This window comes from Geotrypetes seraphini, chromosome 12, assembly GCF_902459505.1.
Source record: "Geotrypetes seraphini chromosome 12, aGeoSer1.1, whole genome shotgun sequence".
Classification (NCBI taxonomy): Eukaryota; Metazoa; Chordata; class Amphibia; order Gymnophiona; family Dermophiidae; genus Geotrypetes; species Geotrypetes seraphini.
The window spans coordinates 63,367,521-63,394,186 of NC_047095.1; the positions used below are offsets into that span (position 1 = coordinate 63,367,521).

At 43.0% G+C, this 26,666-nt stretch overlaps 1 protein-coding gene and 1 non-coding gene across 2 annotated transcripts in view; both read left to right on the top strand.

Moving 5' to 3' along the window:
• Positions 1-26,666, top strand: part of LOC117346120 (cytosolic carboxypeptidase 6-like) — a 654,038-nt gene that overhangs the window by 284,178 nt on the left and 343,194 nt on the right. The gene's annotated exons all lie outside the window — the stretch shown is intronic.
• Positions 4,068-4,204, top strand: LOC117346975. The gene has a single exon (XR_004536700.1). It is a non-coding gene; the product is annotated as a U11 spliceosomal RNA (small nuclear RNA).

Genomic DNA, 26,666 nt, shown 5'->3' on the forward strand with positions numbered 1-26,666 from the left:
AAGCTTGTCGTAGAGCCAAAAAAAACTCGTAACAAAACCTTTTTCCGATACGTCCAAAGCAAGAAGCCTGTGAAGGAAACTGGAATCGTCTGTTTTGTTTGCTGCCTAAGGAAGGGGTGGAAGGGATCCTAGAAGTCGGAGGGAAAAGGCCCCGCTGGAACAGAGGTTTGCAAGAGGTGTGGCAGCCATTAAAAGAAGGGACGCATGAAAACGAAAACGTGTTGAGATCGGTGCCGCCAAGGGAAAGGAACCGCCTGTTGTTTGGAAAGAAGTTGTAACAGCCTTGGTAGCAAAAGAGTTAACTCGACTGCTCACGATAAGACTGTGTTCTGCTTTGAGAAAGAATAATAAATCTTGTTTTATCCCTCGATACAGCGTTGCTTCGTAGAATTTGTGTTGGAGGAGGGGAGGGGGAGTGAGAAACTATTCAGCACCAGAGCCAACCTACTCCTGACAATATCTGTTTATCTTCCATAATTAAAAGGATAATATTGCCTTCAAATATAAAGTTAAAATTTTAGAAAATAATGTTAGGAGATTAATTTGCCTATTATAATTTTTTTTAAAGTTCCTACTGGAGTTGCTTCATAAATATCTAATTGAAATGTTGCAATTTAGAAAGGAGATGACTCCTCCTGTAATTATGTTCCACCCTTTAAGAATCTTAAGTAAGGCAAGACTTCCCTCGATCATTCCTCTGCTAGGGACCTTCTCAACTTAATTGACTATTTAGAAAAATCTGAGTCAAAGGTGGTTTCATTAGCAACACGGATAGTTAATTTAGTTTTATAGTCAGACTGCAATCAGGTGTTGGAGAATTTCCTTCAACAGCAAGATGTGTCGTGAATGAACCATAAGATTAAACCCCCAGTGACTCGCCTGATGCCGGCGGTCAGACTGGATATTCAAAGCCAGACCGTATCAGGCGATGGCACTGAATATCCAGCTTCATTTGTTACCACGGCAACTTAACTGGTTAAGCCGATATTCAGTGCCTGCTACTTAGGCATACTTTTAAAAATGCCAAACATAGCGGGTTTTGGCGCTGAATATCCACGCCTAATTTTCACTCGGAGAATTGTTAAGCTTTGGAACACGTTGCCAGAGGTTGTGGTAAGAGGGGATAGCGTAGCTGGTTTTAAGAAAGGTTTGGACAAGTTCCTGGAGGAAAAGTCCATAGTCTGTTTTTGAGAAAGACATGGGGGAAGCCACTGCTTACCCTGGATCGGTAGCATGAAATATTGCTACTCCTTGGGTTTTAGCCAGGTACTAGGGACCTGGATTGGCCACCGTGAGGGCTTGATAGACCATTGGTCTGACCCAATAAGGCTATTCTTATGGCTTTGCTGTACAATTACAGTCTATCTAAAACATCTCATTGTTTGCAGAATATAGACCATATAAGTCTACCCAGTACTGTCCTCGTGTTCCAAATTACTAGAGTTCCTATTTAAACCCTCTCCAATCTATCCTAAACGGAACGAGACACAGACCATGCAAGTCTGTTCAGTACTGTCCTTTCACGTAGTTCATCAATTTATATCCTTCATTTTCTCTGTGTCACCATTTTCCACTCTACCACCTCCCTCAGGAGGGCATTCCAGGCATCAACCACCCTCTCTGTGATAAATATTTTCCTAAGTAATAAATAGCCTACTCTATAAAAGAGGGGTCACAACATATAAACTGGAAGAAAGAGACCTATTCTCAATTCTTGGAACCGTCTTGAACCTACGGGCTTTCAAGTTTGCACTACTTAATTAATACTAGTTAGAAACACCAATGGGTTCTGAAAATTTAATAAATAGCAGAGGGAGGCAATCAGCTCATGGGAACTTTTTGACAAAAAGTCAGAAGCTCACCAGGGCTAGTCAAGCATACAGCGCCCTAGAGTGCCTGCAAGGTTACCCACAAATATCATATAACGCCATCCTCTAGTCTAGCTCAATAAGCTTGTTTTGTATACAGTACTCCCCCGATATTCGCGGGGATTCTGTTCCAGGAACCCCCGCAAATCTTGAAAAACTGCGAATACGGTTTTTCATGGGGGAGACTGGAGAGGGCAGCGGGAGAGGCAGGAGAGAGCTGCGTGTCAAAGCAGCTTCTGATTGGATAAGGCCCAACTTGGTGCAGAAAGAGGCGGTCGGAGCAAACCGCGAGTGATTTCCTGCACTTGCCGGCGCTCTGGCTGCTCTCTCTTGCCTCTCCCGCTACCCTCTCCTTGTCGGCGGTTCGCGATTGGAAAATACTGCAAATGACCGGGACTGCAAACCGTCAAGTGCGAACGACCAGGGGAACAATGTATATATAAAAATCTAATAAATATGAATTCACAAGTGCAAAAATTGATAATAGTAATAATCGAGTGCCCAAAGTGTCAAGTGCAAAATCACAACGTTCCAGAATTTTCAAAAAGCACAGAAAAGTGCAAAAATCACTGCTTGATGAGTCTTGTGAAAGCAGGAAATCGCATATGCCCAATGAACTTAAACTACCATCTACAAGGACTTGTCTCAGAAGCCGCCAACATCCATCTAATAAGGGGGTCTGTTGTCCGGGAGTGTCAGGGTGATCAGTTGGCACTCCGGAACAACAGTCCCTCTTATTAGATGGATAAGGAGTTCAGTCACTTAATTGCTAATGCTTCATCTTATTATCATTTTAGGAAACTATTGAATACGTATTTATTTGATAAATTCCTGAAAGACTAATAATACATAATAATAATTTATTTTTATATACCTTCATACCCGTGAGTTCTAGGCGGTTCACAACAGTTACGCATAGTACAAACAATGCAAATCGTTTGAGATTCGACAAATTAAGTGCATACAATATAAAAGAAATACATACAATATAAGAAGAATACAACAATGTTAAAATGAAATAAAAAGTTAAAAGAATAAGATACATTAAAAACCCAGCTTATTAAATAATTGAGTTTTTAACTGTTCTCTAAAATCAAGATAAGAAGAAGCTTCCAGTGCAGGTGATCGAGGCAGACAGCGTGCCAGACTTTAAGAATAAATGGGATACCCATGTGGGATCCCTACGAGGGTCAAGATAAGGAAATTGGGTCATTAGGGCATAGACAGGGGGTGGGTAAGCAGAGTGGGCAGACTTGATGGGCTGTAGCCCTTTTCTGCCGTCATCTTCTATGTTTCTATGCTTCTAACACAGTTTTGGCCAGCCATAAATTCAGTTTGGCCGCCCATGAACTGCATAGAACTGAAGGGTAATGCGGTATACAAGTGCAGTGGTACCTCAGTTTGCGAGTAACCAGGTTTGCGAGTGGTTTGCAAGATGAGCAAAACACTCAGCAAACTTTTGACTCGCAAACCGAGCACTGCCCCGATCAACGAGCACTTCGGACCTCTGTCTGGGCCTGCGCGGCCAGGTGCTGTCCCGCCTGCGCGTTGCGTGTGACGCGCACAGAGTCAATCATCGGCATTGTAGCGTGTCGTGTGCGGTGTGCGGGTGGGGCGGCGCTCGGCTGTGTGGGCTCGGGTGGGGCATCCGACGTGGAGGGCTGGCCGGCGGATAGAGGAGGCATCCCTCTGAAGGCACTGCGGCGGCTGGCATCCCCCACCCCCCCGAAGCGGCACTGTGGGGTTCTCTGGCGGCTGGCATCCCCCCTACCCCCCCGAAGCGGCATTGTCAGGTTCTTCTTCCGATGATGGACGGAGGAGGCAGACAGAGGAGACGTCGCTGCAGCACCCGGCCCTGACAGGTACAGACCCCAGGTTCTGGAACCAATCGTTGCTGTTGCCACCATTGTCTATGGGGAACTTTGTTTTGATAAACGAGCATTTTGGATTACGAGCATGCTCCTGGAACGGATTATGCTCGTAATCCAAGGTACTACTGTACTTTGTTACAGCATGCTTGTCATGTTATGTAGATGTGCTAACTGGTTAGCACAAGAACACCCACTCTCCACCCCCGACACTCCCCCTCAAAAAACAAGTTCAGAATACCATTTACCACAGCAATGCAAAAACGAATGCAAGGTGCTCTGGTCTGGTGCATCTCACGTTTGGCCATTTTAGCAGTTTTAGGGGTGCATTAAAAGGGGCTTCTGCTGTGTTTAGCAAGCGGGTTGATTCGAATTTCGGATCTTTCTGCGAGGAATCGACATCAAAAGATTCCGGAAGCATAATTTTTGCAGCTGGGGCTGTCGGAGATCTCGTGTCCGGGTGCCCCCCCCCCCCCACCCAAAATAAAAGGTGTGCATTACTGCCTAATGCGGCCTAGTAAAAATACCCCTTAGTTAGTTGCATGCATGTAAGGGCCCATTTCTATAATGCAAAAGGTGAAGTGGGGGAAATATAAATAAAGTAGTGCAAAAAAACTCCACTTAAAGGTAGCTGAGAGTCTGCTCAAATGGAAGAAAAAGCTTCAGGTTTTATTGGCAGAGCTCAAGCTCAAACCACCACCTCCACATCACTGGCTAAAAAACTTCGCTGTTGAGGTTTAAAATAATTGAGGACTGAGATATTTTGCAACTGAAACCACTGTGAGTCTGTTCAAATGCCAACGTTTCACGGCACTAAGCCGTTTCTTCAGGGCTAATATGACCTTGCTTGAATCTTCACAGAGTGACAGTGTTGTGCTCACGATCTCCCTCGATGGAAGTTTTTTAGCCAATGATGTGGAGGTGGTGGTTTGAGCTTGAGCTCTGCCAATAAAACCGGAGGCTTTTTCTTCCATTTGAGCAGACTCTCAGCTACCTTTAAGTGGAGTTTGTTTGCCTTACTTTATTTATAGGGCCCATTTCTACACATTCTCCCAAATTTTTTAAATAGTTTACAGTATAGTTTATTGTTTATAGTCTGCCTTTAACAAGGCAGATTACAGTAAATCGCACATAATAAATATAAAAATATTACAGACAATTATTCATTATAAAAAGCATTATTGAAAATAGTGAATTGGAAGGGTTTGGCCGGAAAAGCTTCCATCTGCCCTTTGATGTCACATTTTGGACATTTGTCCTTTTTGAAAATGAGCCTCATAGTCCTTTGACAGGGATCCAGATGGGTCTATACAGTACATCCAGCTGAAAGAGAGAGATTGTACTATGAAATTATTTGACTCCATAGTTTAAGGATTGAGTCCATATTTTAGAAAATACATTTCTTTTTTTTTAAATATCTTTATTCATTTTGAAGCCAAAAATAAATGCAACATATTATGCAATCATATTACACTATAATAGCACTTAAATTCAATCAAAATTATATTCTTTGACAAATACCTATATCACCCCCAATTTTCATATTCAAAAATTGCACTCAGATTAAAAATTAAAAATATTTTCCAACCCCCCCCACCCTGGACGTGCATGATCAAGGGGCAAAATCAACCCTCACTCTTTCCAAAATGTTTTCAATGGCTCCCAAATATCCAGAAACTTCTTATAATGTCCCTGTTGTATAGCCATAATACGTTGCATTTTAAAGAGGTGACACAGAGACTCCCACCAAAAGGTATAGTTTAATCGATCCCAGTTATTCCAATTCCTTAAAATAAGCTGTATGGCAACCCCTGTCATAATAAAGAGAAGTCTGTTATTGTGAGATGATATTTGACTTTCAGCTGGATTTTCCATTGCTTTGTTCACCTGATCCCAAATGGATCTCCAAAATTGAAGTATCAAGGGACAATAGTATAATAGATGATCTAACGTGCCAGGTTCAAGATGGCAGTGCCAGCATCTATTAGACTTGGAACTATCTCATTTCTGTAATCTAACCGGAGTCCAAAATGCTCTATGTAACAAGAAAAATACATTTCAAGCACTATTTGTATTTCAGTAACCCATGAGAAATCCCTTAAGGATTTTGTGCTTTGGGACTAAACATTATGAATTACATCCGAAAGGGAGTCACACAGGCAGCGGGAAGTGCAGTAGATCCAAGCATATGAAAAGCAATCACCTTTCATTATAATGTTATTTTAATTAATGTATAGTCCTGTATAAATAAAACTTAACTGCAGCAACCCAAAGCATTGTAACATTGCCAATTTTCAAATCACCTCCAAATGTCTAAATACAACCTCAAACTTTTCTCTTAGCATTTTAACAGAAAAGCTTTGTCTAATTTCTGGCTGTCAGATTTAGATTTCATGGTTAAATGGCAGTGCTTCAATTTAACATTTCAGCCCCTCACTTGAGGGAAGCTGAGCTTAACTTTTGCATGACTTTTTTTGATATAGAGTCCAGTTGAAGCGTTCGGAAAGGGATGGCTTATCCCTAATGTCCACCAAGAGCTATTTTCTAAGATAGATTGGTTATTTGAATCATTAATCAGTCTCTGGATGACTGTAGGTTAATATTTTCTAACAAATGTATCCCCAGCCATTCTGAAACTTAATTCCACTTTCGAGTTAAGGACTTTTACTTACTGCCTTCCACTCCATTGGTAAAGCTTACAAGCCATGCAGAAACTAAAACGAATCTTACAGCATGTAGAAAAACTGAACTGGAAAGACATGAAGAGCATATATTAACTCTTTCAAACCAGACTGAAACAGCAGCTTTTTGCATATTGGAAGGGCAAGGTTCTCTAAGCTTTTTTTTTTTTTTTTTTTTTTTTTTATTTATTTCAAGATTTTACATTATCATTTATACAAATAATAAGAAAAGAAAAGGAATTTTACAGAAACATAAATACAAATGTTATAACCTACTAAAGGTTCTTCTATATAATTTCCTCTAGTCCACATAATTGAGAGAGAAAACAGGTAGATGAAACAGACATATTTAAATATAATCCTGATCAATAAAGATCAATCATTTTGGTGTATAAATACAAATCAAAACTCCAAATTATTAATTATGTGGTGAGAGAAGAAGGTGAACTTGTTCTCTAAGCTTTAGGGAAAATTTATTGTAGCAGATCAGGCCCTAGGGCTCATTTTACTATGCTGCGATAAGCGGTTTTAGCGCACATTGAGCTGGCTTAGCGCAGGTTTAGCACGCGCTAAAATCCTGCGTGCGCTAAAAACACTAGCGCAGCTTAGTAAAAGGAGCCCCTAGTGTGACCGTGAGAAACATATGTTGTTAGGATTTGTATTCAATTCCTTTACCTGTCCAAACTTAAGCTCAAAGCACATTGGCCCTGATTCTGTAAATGGCACCGAATTCATGCCATTTGTAATTAGGCAAAGAAAACAGCAAAGGTGACCTTAGGTGCTCAATTACTTTTTTATATTTATTAAGACTCGACACGACTGTGTTTCGCCCAAAAAGGTCTGCTTCAGGGGTCTGATTGGCAATGTGTAAAGAAATATCGCAGGATATAACCTAGAAGAGGAAAAAAGAAATCACTTCCCCCTTCTTTTGAGGCAAATCACTCTCTCAAATTCACAAAAACAAGCAGGATTGAAAATCTGAAGAGGCACCTTTTCTCTTTTTTAAACAAAACTCTTTCATATTCACAAAAACAAGCAGGATTCAAAAACCCAAGGTGGTGCCTTTTCTTTTATTGCAAGGTCTTGCAGGAAAAATCCTGCTTGATTTTGTGAATGTGAGAGAGTGATTTGCCCATGGGGGGGGGGCCATAGGGATCTGGCCAATGGGAGTCTTAGGCCACTCCCAGTGCATCCCAGAATGCACTGAGAAAGAGGCCTAAGAATACGATTGGCCCAGGTGCCTAAAGCCACTCCTAGGTGAATGCACCGGGAAGGGGAAGGCACTCCATTCGGAAAAGGTGGGCCTGCCGGCCAGAGGGAGTGAGAATCCCTCTGGCCGACCTTCCAGTAAAAGGTATGGAGAAGGGTCCTGGTGGGTTCCGGGAGGTATGGGTGTTAGTAGGGAAGTGCTGGCAGGAGGGATTGGGCATCCCTCCTGCCAGGGATCTTAGTGGGGGAGGGGTGGCGCCGGCAGGAGGGAATGGGTATATCTCCTGCTGGCTGATTTGAGGTCAGATATGTGAGTTTCTTGCCGCGGCCGCTCTCATACAATCACAGCAGGGAAATTTCCCCCTCCAATATCAGCTAAGCAGCAGGCACCAGTTATAGAATCATGGCTTCGGGGAATCGCTGCCACTCAGCTGATGGGGAGGGGCGAATCCCCCTGCCGCGATCAGTTGCTGCGGTCTAGTGGCAAAGATAAGTGGCTGAAATATAGCCATGGGTTTTCCAGGCCTACATTTCAGCCGCCTATCTTGGAGCGATTCTGTAACTGGTGCCATGGACTAGGGCGCCATCGACTAGGGCGCAGGTTACAGAATCCGTCCCTCCATGAATGCCCACCTGCCAAATATATGAACGGTGTAAGATATGATATCAATAGTCCTCTCTCTGTATCACAAACTCATGCATAATTTCAGACAGACCTCAGCGATGCCACCCCAGACAGCTCAAAATGTCATTGCTGTGTGGGATTCATCCATCATAATTGTCATCGGTCCATCCAAAATCTTTTAAACATATGTCTTCATCGCTGAGGTCTGTTTGAAATTATACATGTGTTTGTGATACAGAGAGAGGACTATTGATAGGGTTTGCTATGAGCTCTCTGAAGAATTTTTGTGAAATGGCATATAATGTGCTGGATTTCTGTGTAAGATATGGACATTAGGAAAGTTAGGAAATTCTACTTTACGGAGAGGGTGGTGGATGCCTGGAATGCGCTCCCGAGAGAGGTGGTGGAGAGTAAAACTGTGACTGAGTTCAAAGAAGCGTGGGATGAACACAGAAGATTTAGAATCAGAAAATAATATTAAAGATTGAACTAGGCCAGTTACTGGGCAGACTTGTACGGTCTGTGTCTGTGTATGGCCGTTTGGTGGAGGATGGGCAGGGGAGGGCTTCAATGGCTGGGAGGGTGTAGATGGGCTGGAGTAAGTCTTAACAGAGATTTCGGCAGTTGGAACCCAAGCACAGTACCGGGAAAAGCTTTGGATTCTCGCCCAGAAATAGCTAAGAAGAAAAAAAAAAAAAAATTTAAATTGAATCAGGTTGGGCAGACTGGATGGACCATTCGGGTCTTTATCTGCCGTCATCTACTATGTTACTATGACACTCATACACTGGTAAGCCAAAAAACCTTATCAGTTTTAACTACAATATTAAATTCATAACTTAGAAGGAGAAAAAGACTTCTGAAGCTCTATCTCATGCAAACCCTGAGGGTTTTTTTGCTTACAGGTATGTGTTGATATGGAAATAAGATGAACCTGTGCCACCTGTGTGGCAATTGGCTGTGTAAGGTATGCACATATTTACAGCATTCACAGAATATCAAAAGAAAACGCAGCCAGTAATGAAATCTCAGGCAGGGAAAACAGTATGCCATTCTTTTTATATTTTAATTTGAATGTCTGTGTTGATTTAAGTTTTTATTTATTTTCAGTATTTGGGTTTTCCACTGAAGAAGGCATTTTAGGATGCTGAAACTGGGATCCTAGTTGGGACCTTTAGGCATGGATTCTGTATTGGACGCCTGGGACAGGCATCCTATACAGAATCAGGCCTACACTCACCCAAACTAAATGCGATTCTGTAACTGACGTCCATGTTACAGATGCCGGTTACAGAACCGAGTTACTGTAGACACGGCCGCTACACTTATCACAGCAAGGGATCTTCCTGCTGCGATTAGTATAGCGGCCGTAGCTGCGTCCGTCAGTTTTCCCCCTCCCTCTGAACAAACCCCTCTGCCAAATCCCTCCTGCCGGTAGGAAGGTGTGGCCTAGTGGTTAGAGCAACAGCCTCAGCACCCAAGGTTGTGGGTTCAAATCCTGCAATGCTCCTTGTGACCTTGAGCAAGTCACTCAATCCTCACTGTAAACTGCTTAAATAACCTTGATACAGTTTATAAATAACTAAAATAAATACATGAAATTATACTGTAAATTGCAGTCCTGTATGTAATTGAATGATACAGTACCAGTGGCGTACCAAGGGGGAGGGTAGGAGGGGGGAGGTCCACTCCTGGTGCAGCCTTAGGGGAGGGTACACAGCCAGCCAGGTCCGGAAAATTCCTGGGCTGCAATAGCGATGACAATCAGCGGCATTGGCGACAGCACTCAGCGGCATCGGCACTCTCCCCCCCCGGCGACGGCACTCAGCGGCATCAGCACCCCCCTCCATGATGGCACTCAGCGGCAACAGCGACGACACTCAACGGCATTGGCGATGGCACTCAGCGGCATCGGCGCCCCCCTTCCACATCGGCACTCAGCGGCATCGGTGCCCCTCCGTGACAGCACTCAAGTTCAGCCTCCTTCTCCCAGCATCAACAGAACTTCAGATCGGCAACAGGTGCGCAATCAAAAGCTTCCCCTGACTCAGCTTCCTGTTTCCTCCCAGGCAGTTCAGTCAGGGGAAGCTTTTGACTGAGCACCTGTTGCCGATCTGAAGTTCTTTTGATGCCGGGAGAAGGAGGCCGAACTTGAGTGCTGTTGCGGGGAGGGGGGGCGCCGATGCCGCTGAGTGCCATCGCGGAGGGGGGGGGGGCCTTGCCGATCTTGTTGCCAAAATTGGAAATGTGAGGAAGGGAGAAAGATGGGCCTGTGGTGGATGGAGAGATTCAGAGAAGGGGACAGATGATGGAAGTGGGGGGAAAGGGAGGGAAGGGAGGGAAGGGGCAGATGAAGGAAGTGGGGAGAAGGGGCAGATGATGGAAGTGAGGAGAGAGAAGAGGGCAGATGATGGAAGTGGGGGAAAGAGAGAGAAGGGGCAGATGATGGAAGTGGGGGAAAGAGAGAGAAGGGGCAGATGATGGAAGTGGAGAGAAGGGGGAGAGAGAAGAGGGCAGATGATGGAAGTGGGGGGAAAGAGAGAGAAGTGGCAGATGATGGAAGTGGGGAGAAGGGGCAGATGATGGAAGTGGAGAGAAGGGGGAGAGAGAAGAGGGCAGATGATGGAAGTGGGAGGAAAGAGAGAGAAGGGGAAGATGATGGAAGTGGGGAGAAGGGAGAGCAAATGTTGAATGGAAATGGAGAAAGAGAACACATACTGGATGGAAGGAGGGATAATGAAAAAGGACATATGCTGGATGGGGGAAGAAGATAGAGTTAGTGAGATAGTGGAGGGGTGAAGGAAAGGGGTGGAATGCTGTGGGTAGACATAGTGAAAAGAGAGAAACTGAGGACTGCATAGTAAGAAAGAATTTAATTTAGACGGATGCTGAAAATAAAGAAGGAAGACCAGAGAAGGAAAGGGAAGAGAGAGAGATGCCAGAGAACGGGGAAGGAGACAGAGATATCAGATCTGAGCAGAGGAAATGAGAAGAGAGAGATGCTAAAAACCACAGGGGGGAGGGAAAGAGAGATGAAAGGAGAAAGATGCCAGACCATGAGGGAACAGAGGGAAGATGATAGATGCCAGACCAAAGGGTGGGGGGGGTGTCTAGAAGAGAGATGGCAGGGTAGACAGACAGTTTCTGGAAGGGGTAGACAGTGGATGGAACGGGCAGGTGCTGGATTGAAGAGACAGGGCAGATGCTGGAAGGAAAAGAGTGAAAAGAAGATAAAAGCAGAAACCAGAGACAACAAAAGGTAGAAAAAAAATCATTTTATTTCTATTTTGTCATTAGAATATATCAGATTTGAAATATGTATCCTGCTAGAGACATAACTGGGTACTGCAAAGCCCAGGCAGTGATTCTTTAGCTTCCAGCTGGCTTAGGGCTCTCTCGGACCAGGGGGCATTCCCCTAACACTATTCCTGTCATGTGTGACTGCAGTATTCTGTTAGCATGATATTTATGTGTAGCATTCTATAATAATTTGGTTTGTTCAGTTTTCTTGATAGTGGGATATATGTGAAGGGGAGGGGAGACAGGGGTTTTGTTGGTCCTTGCTCTGTATATTTATATTTATAAAATGACAATTGTACAGAATATTGTTTCTTTTTATACTTTAATAAAATATGTTCAATATAAAATCATAAGTGAGATTTATGCGGATGGGATCATATGGTTTGCGGGACTGAGCTTGCGGAGATGGGGCGGAAATGTGTTTTGTTAATTTCAGTCTTAGTAGTTTGCTGGTCCACAAAATAATCCTTTTATTTCTGCCGGTCCACGGGTGTAAAAAGGTTGAAAAACACTGCTCTAGAGCAGAGTCAGCAGCTGCACTGAGGTGCTGGAAGGTCCCCCGATGACTCGTCTGCTAGCTTTGCTCCGGAAGAAGTTATGTCAGAGGGGGTGGACCCGGCAGACGCAGTCATCGCGGGTCCTTGCCACAACTCCCTGCGTCTGCCGGGTAATCCCCCTCCGACGTAACTTACTTCTTCCAGAGCAAAGCCTGGAGTCATCGCGGGACCTTCCAGCACGCGGCTGCCGACTCTGCTCCAGAGCTAGTACGTCAGAGTAGGGTGGACCGGCAGCCGGCAGCTACAGTCATCGCGAGAAAGGAGCAGGACTGCTGGAATGAAAGAGTGGTGCAGGGAGAGAAAGGGAGCAGGGTGGAATGGAAGGGTGGTGCTGATGGAATTGATGTACAGGGAAAGGGGAGAGAGACATAAGGAGGAAGGATACTGGATGGAATTGGATTGGAGGGAAAGAAAGGGGGAAGATGCTGATTGAAGAGAGGTGGATGGAGAGAGAAAGGGTAGACATTGGATGGTAGTGTGGTGGGTAGAGGGGGAGCCTATGCTGGATGGAAGTGCAGATGGGAGAGAGAAGGGAGCAAATGCAGTAAGGAAATGAGAGGAGAGAAAGAGGGGAGCAGACAATGGAAGTGGACAGAGAGAGGAGAAGGTACTAGATGGAAGGGGTAGAGAAAGAGGGCACATAATGGAAGGAGGAGATAAATAAAAGGAGGGCACATGATGGGGGAAAAGAATTGAGTTAGGGAAATACTGGAGGGGGTGAGGGAAAGAGGTGGCGAGCTGTATGTAGACAGTAAAAAAGGAAATTGATGAGAGGGTAGTAAGACCATAATCTAGATAGATGCAGAAAATAAACTGAAAAGGAAAATGATGGAAGAAAAGGATTGCAGAAGAGAGGTGTTGGAGAGGGAAGGAGAGGACAGAGATGCCAGACCAATGGGGGTGAAAGGAGAGATGGAAGGGGGAGGCATACAGTTTCTGGAAGGGGCATAGAAGGAGAGAAGATGCCATATAGGGGCAGAGAGATGGCAGACAGTGGATGGAAGGAAGAGAGTAACAATAAGATGAGGAAAGCAGAAACCAGAGAAGACAAAGGTAGAAAAAGATTTTCTATTTATTTATTGCTTTAGGAGACATGTGTCATTGTTTCTGTAGTGTTGCATTGTATGCAGAGTCCAGCTTCTTGCTGTTTCGATTTAACCTTTGTCTATGTATTTCTATTTTATCCCCCCCTTTTACAAAACTGTGGAGCGTTTTTTAGCGCCAGCCGTGGTGGTAGCAGCTCTGATGCTCAGAATTCTATGAGCGTCAGAGCTGTTACCACCGTGGCTAAAATCCACACTACAGTTTTGTAAAAGGGGGAGGGGTTAGTTTGTGATGACATATTCCATACTAGGCGAAGGTATTTTCTGTGTTCTGTGTGTTCGAAAGACATGGTTTTCTGTTAGGATTGACAATATAGGATTGATCTGTACTAATCTGGCTTGTTTAGTTTTACTTTGGGTGTATTGATGTTGTACTGTTCACTGTAATATGTAAGATGCTGCCTTTTCCTAGGTACTCATGTGTGACATGTGGCTTGTTGCTAAAAATCATGTTTTTCATACAGATGGGGGGGCGGGGGGCCAAAAAATGATGGGCCCCGGGTTTCACATATGCTAGGTACGCCACTGTACAGTACACTGTTTTAACATACGTATAGTACAATGCAGCGTCCATAATAAATCCATTCTTCTTCTTAGACATAAGAACATAAGAACATAAGAAGCGCCATCTCCGGATCAGACCTTCGGTCCATCAAGTCCGGTGATCCGCACACGCGGAGGCCCTGCCAGGTATACACCTGGCTTACCCTATAGCCAACCATATCTCTATATGCCTCTCTCAAGGAGATATGCATCTAGTTTGCCCTTGAAGCCTAGGACTGTCGATTCTGCAATAATCTCCCCTGGGAGAGTATTCCAGATGTCAACCACTCTCTGTGTGAAGCAGAACTTCCTGATATTAGTCCTGAACTTGCCCCCCCTTAGCTTCATTTCATGTCCTCTTGTCCGTGTTAAATTGGACAATGTAAATAGTTTTTTCTGCTCTATTTTGTCGATTCCTTTCAGTATTTTGAAGGTCTCGATCATATCCCCACGCAGTCTCCTTTTCTCAAGGGAGAACAATCCCAGTGTTTTAAGTCGATCCTCATATTCCAGTTTCTCCATACCCTTCACTAGTTTAGTTGCTCGTCTCTGCACCCTCTCCAGCAGTTTTATATCCTTCTTTAAGTAGGGAGACCAATGTTGGACGCAGTATTCCAAGTGGGGTCTGACCATTGCCCTATAAAGCGGCATTATAACTTTCTCCGATGTGTTGATATTGTGGTGTGTGGTGTGTGGGATGGAAGGAGAGTGCTAAGGTACCGCCTGCCCAGTTTGAGATGCTGGCCACATCTCCAACAGTTACTGCAAGGCTTTGAAGTTGCTCTGTGTTAGGTTTTGCAACCGACACCTGGAAATGGCAAAACTATACCACACTTTTATAAATACGTTCCTAAATAAATGAATGTTTTAACCATGACAAAAATGTTGCATTGCCCCAGATTTGCCAGAAAATATGCCCACAACGATGCTGCTACTGGCTGCGTATTCTGGGTCATGAAATGGCCCTTTCACCCTGTCTACATTGAATTCATTTTATTGTAGATTCAGTGACTTGAAACTGGTCAAATTAAATGCATGCTCGATGTAAAACCATGTGTCGGGGCATTGCCTTTTTGAATTGAAATGTCTTTTTCGAGCTGAGATGGCTAATGCGTTACTGGCCTTAAATCTGATAACTTCAAGCTCCGCCAGATTTCAGGGTTTCTGATCAATCTTTCTTAAAACTTGTTCTGCAGAAGTGATTTGCAATATTATTCAAAGATAAGGACATTCTATCTTCAATAAACCCCTGTCTCTGAAGTACTTTGTATCCCCTGGGAATCCCTGTGATCTTTCTAGAAATCTGGAGTATTGGAACCTATTTACATGAAGAACAACTGGGCCCATGTGTATTATGGGGGGATCAGAGAATCGCGATGCCTTTGGTTATCAGCCTATGTATTTCTTGAAGAAATACCAGAAAAAAAGCACCTTTGGTGGCAGATAATTCTTGCATATCCTGCATATGTTTTCATATTAATTAATGGAGTCAAAGGAACATTATGCATTTATTTGGATTTATTAACTGCCTTTTTATAAAGAGATTTACCCAAGGGAGTTTACAATACATTGAATAGAAATCAGGTACTCTTAAGTATTTTCCCTATCTGCCCTGGCAGGATTATAATCTAACTAAGGTAAAAACAGACCTAGAAGGGTCTGAAACATCGGTGTCACTTTGGAATAAAATATTCAAGCAGCACCAATCAGACTCATTGATCCTCTTCATATTACAATCAGTTCTATGGCTTGTCAGTATTTAGTTGTTTTGAACTTAATATTCATGGCCAAGGAGACCAGACCATCCTTATGGTTGGAAGGTGCTAAATCAACCAATCTCTTGCTCAGTCCTCAAGTTTTCTAGTTCCTCATTATTCCTCCTATTAATAAGATCTATTACTTACCAAATAAAAAGATTCCTCAAAACGAATTGGGAAAAAAGAACGAAAATTGATTTTGAAAATGTCTCTGCTCTTTGAGAACAATCTTTAATCTAAACTAAACTAAACTAAACCTTAAGTTTGTATACCGCATCATCTCCATAAAGATAGAGCTCAACATGGTTTACAGGTAATTCAATAAATGAGGGAAGGACATAATAAGAAATTAGATAGCTTTACGTTTTGGAGAAAAGCCAGGTTTTCAAATGCTTTCGGAATAAATGGAATGAGCCTAGGTTCCGCAGCGGGGCAGGGAGGTTATTCCAAAGTTGAGTGAATTTGAAGAAAAGGGATTTGAAGAAAAGCTACTCCTTTGGTATTTTTCGTTTTTGAGCAAGATGTAAACATGATCTTAAAATTATATTTTAAGTATGCTCAAAAATTATTTGGGGAAAATTTTTTTTGGGGGGATCTACCCGGATGTCTCCAAGACTACTCAGGAGCGAAGAAAAGATTTTCTTTCACTACGTCAAGAAATTTGCTGAGCTTGTCTCCTATGGGGAGAGAAGCAGAAGGATAATGGGCTGTTTGACAATGGGGCTAGAGAACTAGGGATGTTATGTGAATAGAAGTGGTTGGTGGATTACACTAAAGAGGGGCTTGGGGGAAGGAATGTGTAAAAGAAGGACTGGGGAAGGTTATATGAAACAGGATTATTATTAATTTTTTTTAGTATTTATACAGCGCTTAACCAAAGCAGTTTACATTATACTCGAGTATTTCTCTCAGTGGACTCATAATCTGACTAATGTTACCATTTCTGTGCATTATGGATCCTAATCAGTTGTTCAGTTTGCTTTTTTAAATCTAGCCTTACTACTTTTGTTGAGCATTAATGCTTTTCTCCCCCACTTTGGTGAACTACAAGTGACTTACCTTTCAGCTTTGGGGAAAAAAGCGCCTACAAATGAACCTCAAAAGGGACCCTCCAAGCTTCTCCATTAGAAACCTTAGACACACATATCCGCATTATAATATAGATAGTATTACAAAGGTGTACACAGGACTTTACAGAAAAATATACAATTAATAATAATAATAAGTTTATATATCGCAAGGCTGTAAAGTTCTATGCGGTTTACAATAGTTAAAAAATAATAAAAGAAAAGAAGTTGAATAGAGCAAAAAAGTTAAAAGCCAATAATTAGAGTCACTAAAATGATCAAAATAGTGCATAATAAAATTTTTACGAATTAGCTGCCTAAATACTTTGAAAACAGATGTTTTTCGATGTCTCCTAAATTCCCCATAAGTGTCAGGAAGCAAAAGCAATTGTTCTAAATCCGTAGCGCTGCTTGATATGAAAAAAGAGTTTGATGATGTTTTTTAAGTTGACATCCTCTAACAGGCGGAAAAACAAAATTCAGATGAGTTTCTTTATGTCTGTTGGTTGCAAAAGAGAAAAGCTCAATTATATATTTGGGAGCTAAACCAAAAAAAGCCTTAAAACAGAAGCAACCAAACTTAAACTTCACCCGCGCCTCCATTGGCAGCCAATGCAGTACTCGATAGGAGAGTGTTACGTGATCGTATTTCTTCAACCTACAAATCAGCCTGACCGCCGCATTTTGTACTATTCACAATCGTTGCATATTCTTCTGGGAAATTGCCAAATAGGCAACATTGCAGTATATAAGAGACTGTACCAAAACTCTAAATCAGTGTTCTTCAACCACCAGTCCGTGGACTGGTGCCGGTCCACAGAAATTTCCTGCAGGTCCACAGGGCCAGCACGTGCATCAGGCCCAAAACAGGTTCTTCAACTGCCGGTCCACAGTGCAATCGATGGGGCGTTATCTTCGAGCCAGCTCCCTCTTCCTAACTGATTCAGTGCACAAAGCCACGGGCAGTGGCTCCTACGGGCATCCTGCGCCTGAACCAAAAGCCTTCTTTCTGATGTCGCAACGTCAGAAGGAAGGCTTCCAGATGAGGCACAGGACGTGCAAGGTGCAATTAGTACTATTATGGGGGCGGGGTCTGGGGTGGAGATTGGGTAGAGATGGGCGGAATCTGGCCTACGACTTAGCCCCGTGTTCTTCAACTGCTGGTCCACGGACTGATGCCGACCCACAGAATAATTCTTTTATTTCTGCCGGTCCATAGGTGTAAAAAGGTGGAAAAACACTGCTCTAAATGATGAAACATCAAAATACGCCCTAACAGACCGAAGCTTCCAAAGAGTAAAGAAACCCTTTCTGACCAAAGAGTCCACCTGGTTCTTCATAGTCAAGCCCTGGTCCAGTATTATTCCCAAAACCTTAATGGTAGGTTGAATAGGATAACTGAATTTATTTATACGCAATGATGTTTTAGGGCTTCTTTTACTAAGGTGCGCTAGCATTTTTAGTGCGCTAACCCTGCTATGCGGCTAAAACTAACGCCAGCTCAATGCTGGTGTTAGCGTCTAGCACGCGCGGCATTGTACTGTGCGCTGTTCTGCGCATTAAAGCCCTAATGCAGCTTAGTAAAAGGAGCCCTTAGTATCAAACGGGCGCGATGAAGCTACAAAAATCTTTGTTTTTTCTGAGTTAAGCTTCAGTCTACATTCAGTCATCCATTTCTCCATTAGACCTAATACTTCTGTTGCTTTAGGAATAACTTCAGAAAGAGAAATAGCAAATGGAATAATGATCGTAAAATAATTTGCTTAACTAAACAGCTTTATCCCCAGCTGGGACAATTGCGCACCTAATGATGACATATAAACGTTAAAGAGCAATGGGGATAATGGTGAAATGTGCGGAACGCCAGATGAATTATTCCAAATATCTGAACGATCATTATTGAAATGAACTTGATAGGAACAGGGGCTATCTACATTACATTAGAGATTTCTATTCCGCCATTACCTTGCGGTTCAAGGTATAAATGGAGGGTTACAAAGTAAGATCACATGTCATTTCTAAGAGTGAGTCAGGTAGTATCAGTGGGTTAGGGAGAAGATGGGAAGAAGGAAGGTACTCGTGGTATTAAGCCTTTTTCAGGGATTTCTTGAAGAGTATAGTTTTTATTTCCTTTCTGAACATCTTGTAATCTGGGGTTGTTATCAGTAGATTGGCGATTTGTGTTATCTAATTTTGCTGCTTGAGTGGCTAGTAGGCCATTGTATAGTTTTTTCCGTTTTACTTCTTTGATTGGGAGGTGTGTGAATGGGGTGTATGTTTTTCTATGTCTGGTTGAGGTAGTTTGGATGAGGCGGTTGTTCAGGTAGGATGGGCTGTTTCCGTTTATAGTTTTAAATAGTATACAGTAGAATTGAAATAGTATTCTTTCCTGGATTGGAAGCCATTGTGAGTTGATGTATGCCTCTGTAATGTGGCCGTGTTTCCTCAATGAGTAGATGAGTCTCAGAGCTGTATTTTGAATTGTTTGTAATTGTTTAATCATTGTTGCAGGGCAGGGGAGGTAGAGGATGTTGCAGTAGTCCAGTAGGCCTAGGATTAGGGATTGTGCTATGAGCTGGAATTGTATTCTTTCGAAGAATTTTCGGACTTGTCTAAGGTTTCTCATAACTGTGAAAGATTTCTGATTTGTTTTATTTATTTGTGGTTGCATGGTGCAACATCTGTCAATTGTCATACCTAGTAGTTTTAGGGTGGTTTGAATGGGGTAGTTGATTTCTAAATTGGTTATGGTTGGGACTTTGTTATTTTCGAGGAAGATGAATTTAGTTTTGTCTAGGTTTCAGTTTGTGGTTTTCCATCCAAGTCGTTACTGTATCTAGTGTTCGGTGTAGTGTGTCTGTCATTGAGGGCTTTGGTTGGTCAAAAGGTATGAGAATGGTGATGTTGTCTGCATAACTATAAGAGGTTAGGCCTTGTTTGTCTCTATAAACACCGAGGGAGGCAGTATATAGGTTGAAGAGAGTAGGGGAAAGTGGGGATCCTTGTGGTATGCCGCAGGGGCTGGACCAAGGTTCGGATTTTTCTTTGTCCGATTATACTTTGTATGTTCTGGATTTTAAGAAGCCTTCAAACCATGAGTATACTTTATCTGAGATACCTATTGTGTCTAAAATTTGCAGTACGATGCTATGGTCTACCAAGTCAAATGCAGCCGTCAGGTCCAGTTGTATGAGCAGCATTTTTTTCAGTGCTGAGGTGTTGTCTTGCTGTGTCGATAAGGGAGCCTAGTAATGTCTGTGCTGAAGTTAGTTCAGAAGCCAGATTGCGTGGGGTGGAGTATGTTATGGTCTTCTAGATAGTTGGTGAGGAATTTGGTTACTAGTCCTTGTGTTAGTTTGATATATAGAGGTATTGAGGCAATGGGTCTGTAGTTGGATGGTTGGTCTGTTGGTCCTTTAGGGTCTTTTTGGATTGGTGTGATGATGATTTTGCTGAGGTCAGTTGGGAAAATGCCGTCTGTGAGTGATCTGCACGGGGCAGGAGCGTGGGAAGATCGCTCCTGCCCCCAAAATCCGCTAGACCACCAGGTAAGGCTTAAGGGGAGGGCTTACAGGGTTTAAAATAGGCCGAAAAAAGAAAAAAGGAATTTTAGGTTTAAAAACGTGAATAAGTGAATCTGTAGATACGGAAACCATGAATACGGAGGGGGAAGTGTATATTAAAATACATTTTTTTAAAATGCCTGATCTGAGGAATGGGAGAGTTATGTGGCAGGCAGTGGAGCTGCATGAATAGAAGAATGGTTATATTCAGGTAGAGGAGCTAGAGGATTAGTGCGTGTTTGTGAAATGGATTACATATTTTTCTGGCTTTGGCCAGCTATGTTTTACCGTGGCTGAACTTAGACTAGAAATTCAGTGCTGGTGGCTGGGTACAGCCCCAGGATTGAATTTCTGGGTTCACCGCCGACTGCAGGAGGTAGCCAGGTGGCCTCCCACGGTCTGAATATCAGCCCCCTCTGTATAGAATTCCCCTGTTAATTGAATGGATGCTGAATGGACCCACGCTAAGTGGCAGTTAGCACATGGTATGTACCTCACGCTAACTTGCTCCTGCCCTGCCGAGTTTCCACTCCCTAACACAAAATGCATGGAATTCAAAAAAGTGTGAGATAAACATAGAGGATCTCTAATTAGAAATTGAAGGATGTAAAGTAAAGAACTAAGGCCGGTATTGGACAGACCTGCACGGTCTGTGTTCCATATATGGTGATTCTGTGTAGGGTGATCTGGAGAAGGCATCAATGTGAACTCCCCTGATATGGAACAGGAGGACGTTACTGGCCAGACTTTACGGTAGATGTCCTGCAAACAACGGGATGGTTGGATAGGCTGTAGTGAGCTTGGACGGCAGTTCAGCATTTGGAACCTAGGACAATACCAGAGTTTACAGTCTACGGCCCAGAAATATCAAAGAAGAGACAAGTTCATCCAATCATGTATTTTTTAATGGGTATAACTAATGGGCAGACTGGATTGACCGTTCAGGTCTTTATCTGCCGTCATTTACTATGTTACTTGGCAGAAACCCAAAGAGTAGCAGCATTCCAGAGCTGAGATTGTGATGTCAGAATGCCTCATTCCACCAATGCCTAAGAGCCAACCTCAGCAGTGATGTCACAATGGCTTGATTAGATGGCAACTTCAGCATTTGGAACCTAGGACAATACCAGACTTTACAGTAATATGAAGCCCAACACACACAGGAACCAAAAACTTCTCTCCAGTTCCTGTGGGTGTTGGGTTTCATATTACCAATATATTTACCATCATACCGGAAGTTCGTACATGTATGGGTTTGTTTCACCCAAAAGACTCTTAAGACTCCTGAGGCAGACCGGTTGAGGCCGAAACATGTACATGTCGAGTCATCGAGTATGAATTTATTTGATGAATAAAGGACTTTTATATGATAAATAGTGTTCACCAATCCTATTAGGACATATCCACTCTTTGCTTTGCGACTTTGAGTTTGTGGATTTGGTTCTCCTGTGTTTATCTCCATCTGAACAAACTAACAGAGTAATCACCCTAATTCATGCAAGATATCATAATAACATAGTAAATGACGGCAGATAAAGACCTGAACGGTCCATCCAGTCATATCATAGTAGAAATGCTCTATAGGTTTTTTCTTTTCTTTTTTGCATGCTATTCAAAGCATTTAAGGAAGACAAGAAGATTGTGGTTTGCAGTAGCATGTTTCAAGAGCTGTTTGGATACCCACTATTACAAATCTGAACCATGATTTGGCTTTTGAACAGATGCCTGTAGGTTTGCTTTTTAATGTTGGCACATGTGTTTAAAAGGGTGAGTAAAAGCATTATTCTAACACTGAAATCTCTCTAAATGAAAAATAGCTGGGTCATTCCATATGGTAATGTGCTAACCTTTTTGATCCTAGAACTATATTGGTAATCGTCAGTGAGGACATGAAGTCTGCCAATCAAGTGGAGCAGGCTTCGTCCAAGGCAAGACAAATCATGGGCTGCATACGAAGGGGTTTCGTCAGTCGTAAGGCGGAAGTCATTATGCCATTGTATAGATCCATGGTGAGGCCCCACCTGGAATACTGTGTGCAATTCTGGAGGCCGCATTATCGCAAGGATGTGCTGAGACTGGAGTCGGTGCAAAGAATGGCCACCCGGATGGTCTCGGGACTCAAGGATCTACCATACGAAAAACGGCTTGACAAATTACAGCTATACTCGCTCGAGGAGCGCAGAGAGAGGGGGGTTATGATCGAGACGTTCAAGTATCTTACGGGCCGCATCGAGGCGGAGGAAGATATCTTCTTTTTCAAGGGTCCCACTGACAACAAGAGGGACATCCGTTGAAAATCAGGGGCGGGAAACTACGAGGTGACACCAGGAAATTCTTTTTCACCTGAAAGAGTGGTTGATCGCTGGAATAGTCTTCCACTACAGGTGATTGAGGCCAGCAGCGTGCCTGATTTTAAGGCCAAATGGGATCGGCACATGGGATCTATTCACAGGGCAAAGGTAGGGGAGGGACATTAAGGTGGGCAGACTAGATGGGCCGTGGGCCCTTATCTGCCGTCTATTTCTATGTTTCTATGTTTCTATGGTTTGCACTTCCCACGTTGCTGCTTCTGAATCTAGTCTCAGATGGACTTGTAACACTGAGAGGAACACGGCCGCTCTGTTGCTCGATTTGCCAAACTCCAAAAGACTGGGTTTTACAGTCACAATGATCTGCAGACAGAAAGGTCAGGAGGGACCAGCAGAGCTATATGACATTGTCATATTCAATCCCTTGAATCAAAATGCAAGGACAAGCATGAGCACTTTGCAAGTCACGTGGGCAGTTGCAAATCAGCCTAATGTGGAATTATAGCCAAGAAGAGAAACATGGGCTCCTCATTTGGAATTATACCAGGTTCAGCCATAAACTGCTGCCTCCCCAGACTGCCATTATTATGGAAATTTCAAAGCACTCTTTTTCTAGCTTCATAATAAAGTTTATCCGCACTTTGCATTAACACAGTATGACCCAACGTCGCTGAAAGTATTTCACCTAGCATCTTTGGGCACTACTTTTTAAAGCTGTAATGTAAAAGTATTATGTAAGGTGCAATTAAGCTCTTTTCCCCTAAGAAAAGGCCACGCAAGGTCCATAAATGATTTTATGTCAATACAAGTCCAAAACTGTGAACCAGAGATTGTCTTCAGCCATGGGGAAATGGGTCGAGCAGATGCCCACTTATTTTTCACTATCAAAGTAGCTGCATTTGGAAGAAGGTGCCTTCACTTCAATTCCAGCTCATAGCACAATCCCTAATCCTAGGCCTACTGCAACATCCTCTACCTCCCCTGCCCTGCAACAATGATTAAACAATTACAAACAATTCAAAATACAGCTCTGAGACTCATCTACTCATTGAGGAAACCCAACCACATTACAGAGGCATACATTACGTATCAGCCTGGTTTATGGTAAATAATTTGCCTCAGGCACCTGACTCATTAGCATTCTGGCAGCATTCCTGGCTTGGAGTGTTCTTTTTGCATGAAACCCTCTTTAATGGGCCCAACCTTGGCGGCTATGGAATTCACTTATTATACATAACAAGAAGTATATCACACCTCAGTGAAAAAGTGGGAAGCTGCCTGATGATACTCTGCATTAGCAGAATGCTAACACAGAGGCTGCTGTAATATCTTGCTCGCTTAGTTATTTATTGATGAACAATAAATAGCATATTAAGGAAAAAATAAAGAATCCCCCCCTCCCGTAATAAAAACTTGGTACATCTCAACAATGGGGTAGATATTCAACGGACAATGGTCAGCATTTTGTTGACCGCTGCTGGCTTTATTCCAGGATATTCAACGTTGGGCAACATCCGGTCACTGGCATTATTTCTGGGTTTGTCGTTAATATCGCGTTAGTAGACCGCAGCATATCTTGAGTTTTGTTTTAAGCGTTGTTTATTGTCTTAAATTATGTATATATTTTGTAACTCGCGTAGAATTGAAGGATATAACGAGTAAGAAATGTTTTAAATAAATAAATTCAATATTCAAGCACACATGGATGGCTAAAACGTACCCAGTTAAGTGTGATATTCAGCATTTAACCAACTACAATGACCTACATAAAGACAGGATTGTACGCAGTCCTATTTATGCAGATATCTTAGCCGATTTAGGCCCCCTTTTATCAAACCATTAAGGGTTTTTTTTTTATTGCAGACTGCTGGGTAAAATTCCTATGAGCGTCGGAGCTTTTCCACAGTGACTCATGATTAAACTAAACCTTCTCCACAACGTGGAGCTCGGCATGGTTTACAGGGGTTGGGATAGAAAGGAACTCCAGTGGAATTATAGAAGTATAAAATGAGGTTAGAGGGTTTAGTGTGCCAGAGAGGGAAAGAAAAGTTATATTTTAGAGAAAAGCCAAGTTTTCAGATGCTTACGGAATAGTTGAAAGGAGCTCAAGTTACGAAGTGGGGAGGTAAGATTATTCCAGAGCTCGGTGATTCTGAAGGGGAGGGAAGACCCTAGTTTACCAACATGGGATATGCCTTTTAAAGAGGGGAAGGATACTTTTAGTTTTTGGGCGGATCTGGTGGAATTTGGATTTGAGGAATTCCAGGATAATGGAATAAAAGGAGGAAGGATTCCGTGTAGGATCTTGAAGGTTAGGCAGGAACATTTAAAGTGGACCCTGGAAATTACAGGAAGCCAGTGGAGCTTGGACAAGAGTGGTGAGACATGGTCAAATTTACTTTTTGAGAAGATAAGCTTAGCCGCGGTATTCTGGATTAGTTGGCGTCTATGGAAGCTTTTCTTTGTTAGGCTTAAGTAGATAGAGTTGCAATAGTCCAATCTGGAAAAGATGGTGGATTGTACGAGGACGGCAAAGTGTTTTTGATGGAAGCAGGACCTCACTTTCCTCAGCATGTGAAGGCTAAAAAAGCATTTTTTTATCAAGGAATTGAGGTGGTCATTGAAGGATAGTGAGGAATCAATGGTGATGCCCAGAACTTTGCTTGAGAACTCCATCTGTAGTAAGGAGCCTGAGGACAATGGGATGGAGGTGGGTAGTTGGTCTAATTTAGGGCCGAGCCAAAGTAGGTCTAATTTAGGGCCGAGCCTTAATGCAGCTTGATAAAAAGGGGCCTAAGGGTTGACTATCAACACTTAACTGGTTAACTGGTGACTCCCCCCTCCCAGAAAACCCACAAGGTAGCTGGTTTTAGCTTAGGCACTATGGAGGAAATTCTAAAACTGGCGCCTAAACTTAGATGCCAGTAGGCGCCCTACCTGCACCTAACCCCCTGTTTAACTAAGATGCGCTAAGCGTTTTAACGCATGTTTAGCGCGCGCTAAATCTACATGCGCACTAACGCGTCCATAGCCTAACATGCATGTGTGAGCGTTTAGCGCACGGTTAGCGTGCTGCTAATATTTAGCGCATGCTAAAAAGCTTAGCGCACCTTAGTAAAAGGAGCCCTACATTAATTGAGGAACGCTGTTAGAAATAGCAAAAAAAATGGTGAGGTTGAAGTGTCTCCCAGCGTCTAAATAAAAGGCGCCGGAATCACGTCTACATAAGTGCTTTAGGCCACCGAATTCCAAAGTAGGTGTGGCCAATGCCGGAAGTGGTGTTAGGTGGCCCAAAGTGACGACGTAGGCATGATTCATTCAAAGATCGGTGCCAGAAATGTAGGCCCAGAAAACCCGGGTCTACATTTGTGGCACCTATCTTTCCTGTAGAAGTGATGGGGTAGGGATGATCAAAGCCCCCAGGTGAGTATAATCCCTCAGGTAATCACTGAATACCTCTACATGAATGGGAAAAGGGGTCAATGTCTGGAAAGCAGGATCTACTAATGCTCGAAGTATGAGAAACAAGATTCTGGATCTAGAAGCTGTGATGGAAGAAGAGGGGTTGGATATAGTGGCGATCACGGAGACGTGGTTCATGGAGAACCATGACTGAGATGTAGTTATACCGGGCTTTGATCTGTTCAGGAAAGACAGGGTAGGAAGAAAAGGAGGGGGGAGTAGCGTTATATGTTAAATATCATATTAAAGCCACACAATTGCAGGATCCGCAGGGCAAGGAAGAGGCACTGTGGATCAATGTGGAAAGAGGGAATGATAAATATATCTACATTGGTGTGATATACTGGAAGAAGTGGACAGAGATTTAATAGTAGACTCAGAATATATCTAAAAAAAGTGGGAAGTTTTACTAATAGATGATTTTAACATGCTGGATGTTGATTGGGGTATCCCTATTGCGGGATCTTCTAGAAGTAGGGGAGAGTCTGGATTCTCTACAAGGAGAACTGTTCTAGCAGTTGATAATGGAACCCATGCAGGGTGGGGTCATACTGGACTTAGTGCTTACAAACGGGGAAAGTGTTTCTGATGTTACAGTGGGTGATCACTTGGCATCCAGTGATCACTGCATGGTAAGGCTTAATATTAAGATGGGTATAGAGGGGGCTCATTCATAAGCAAAGGTTCTAGACTTTAAAAAACTAACTTTGTTCGGATGGGGGATTACGTCAAGGAATTGTTGTCTGGATGAGAA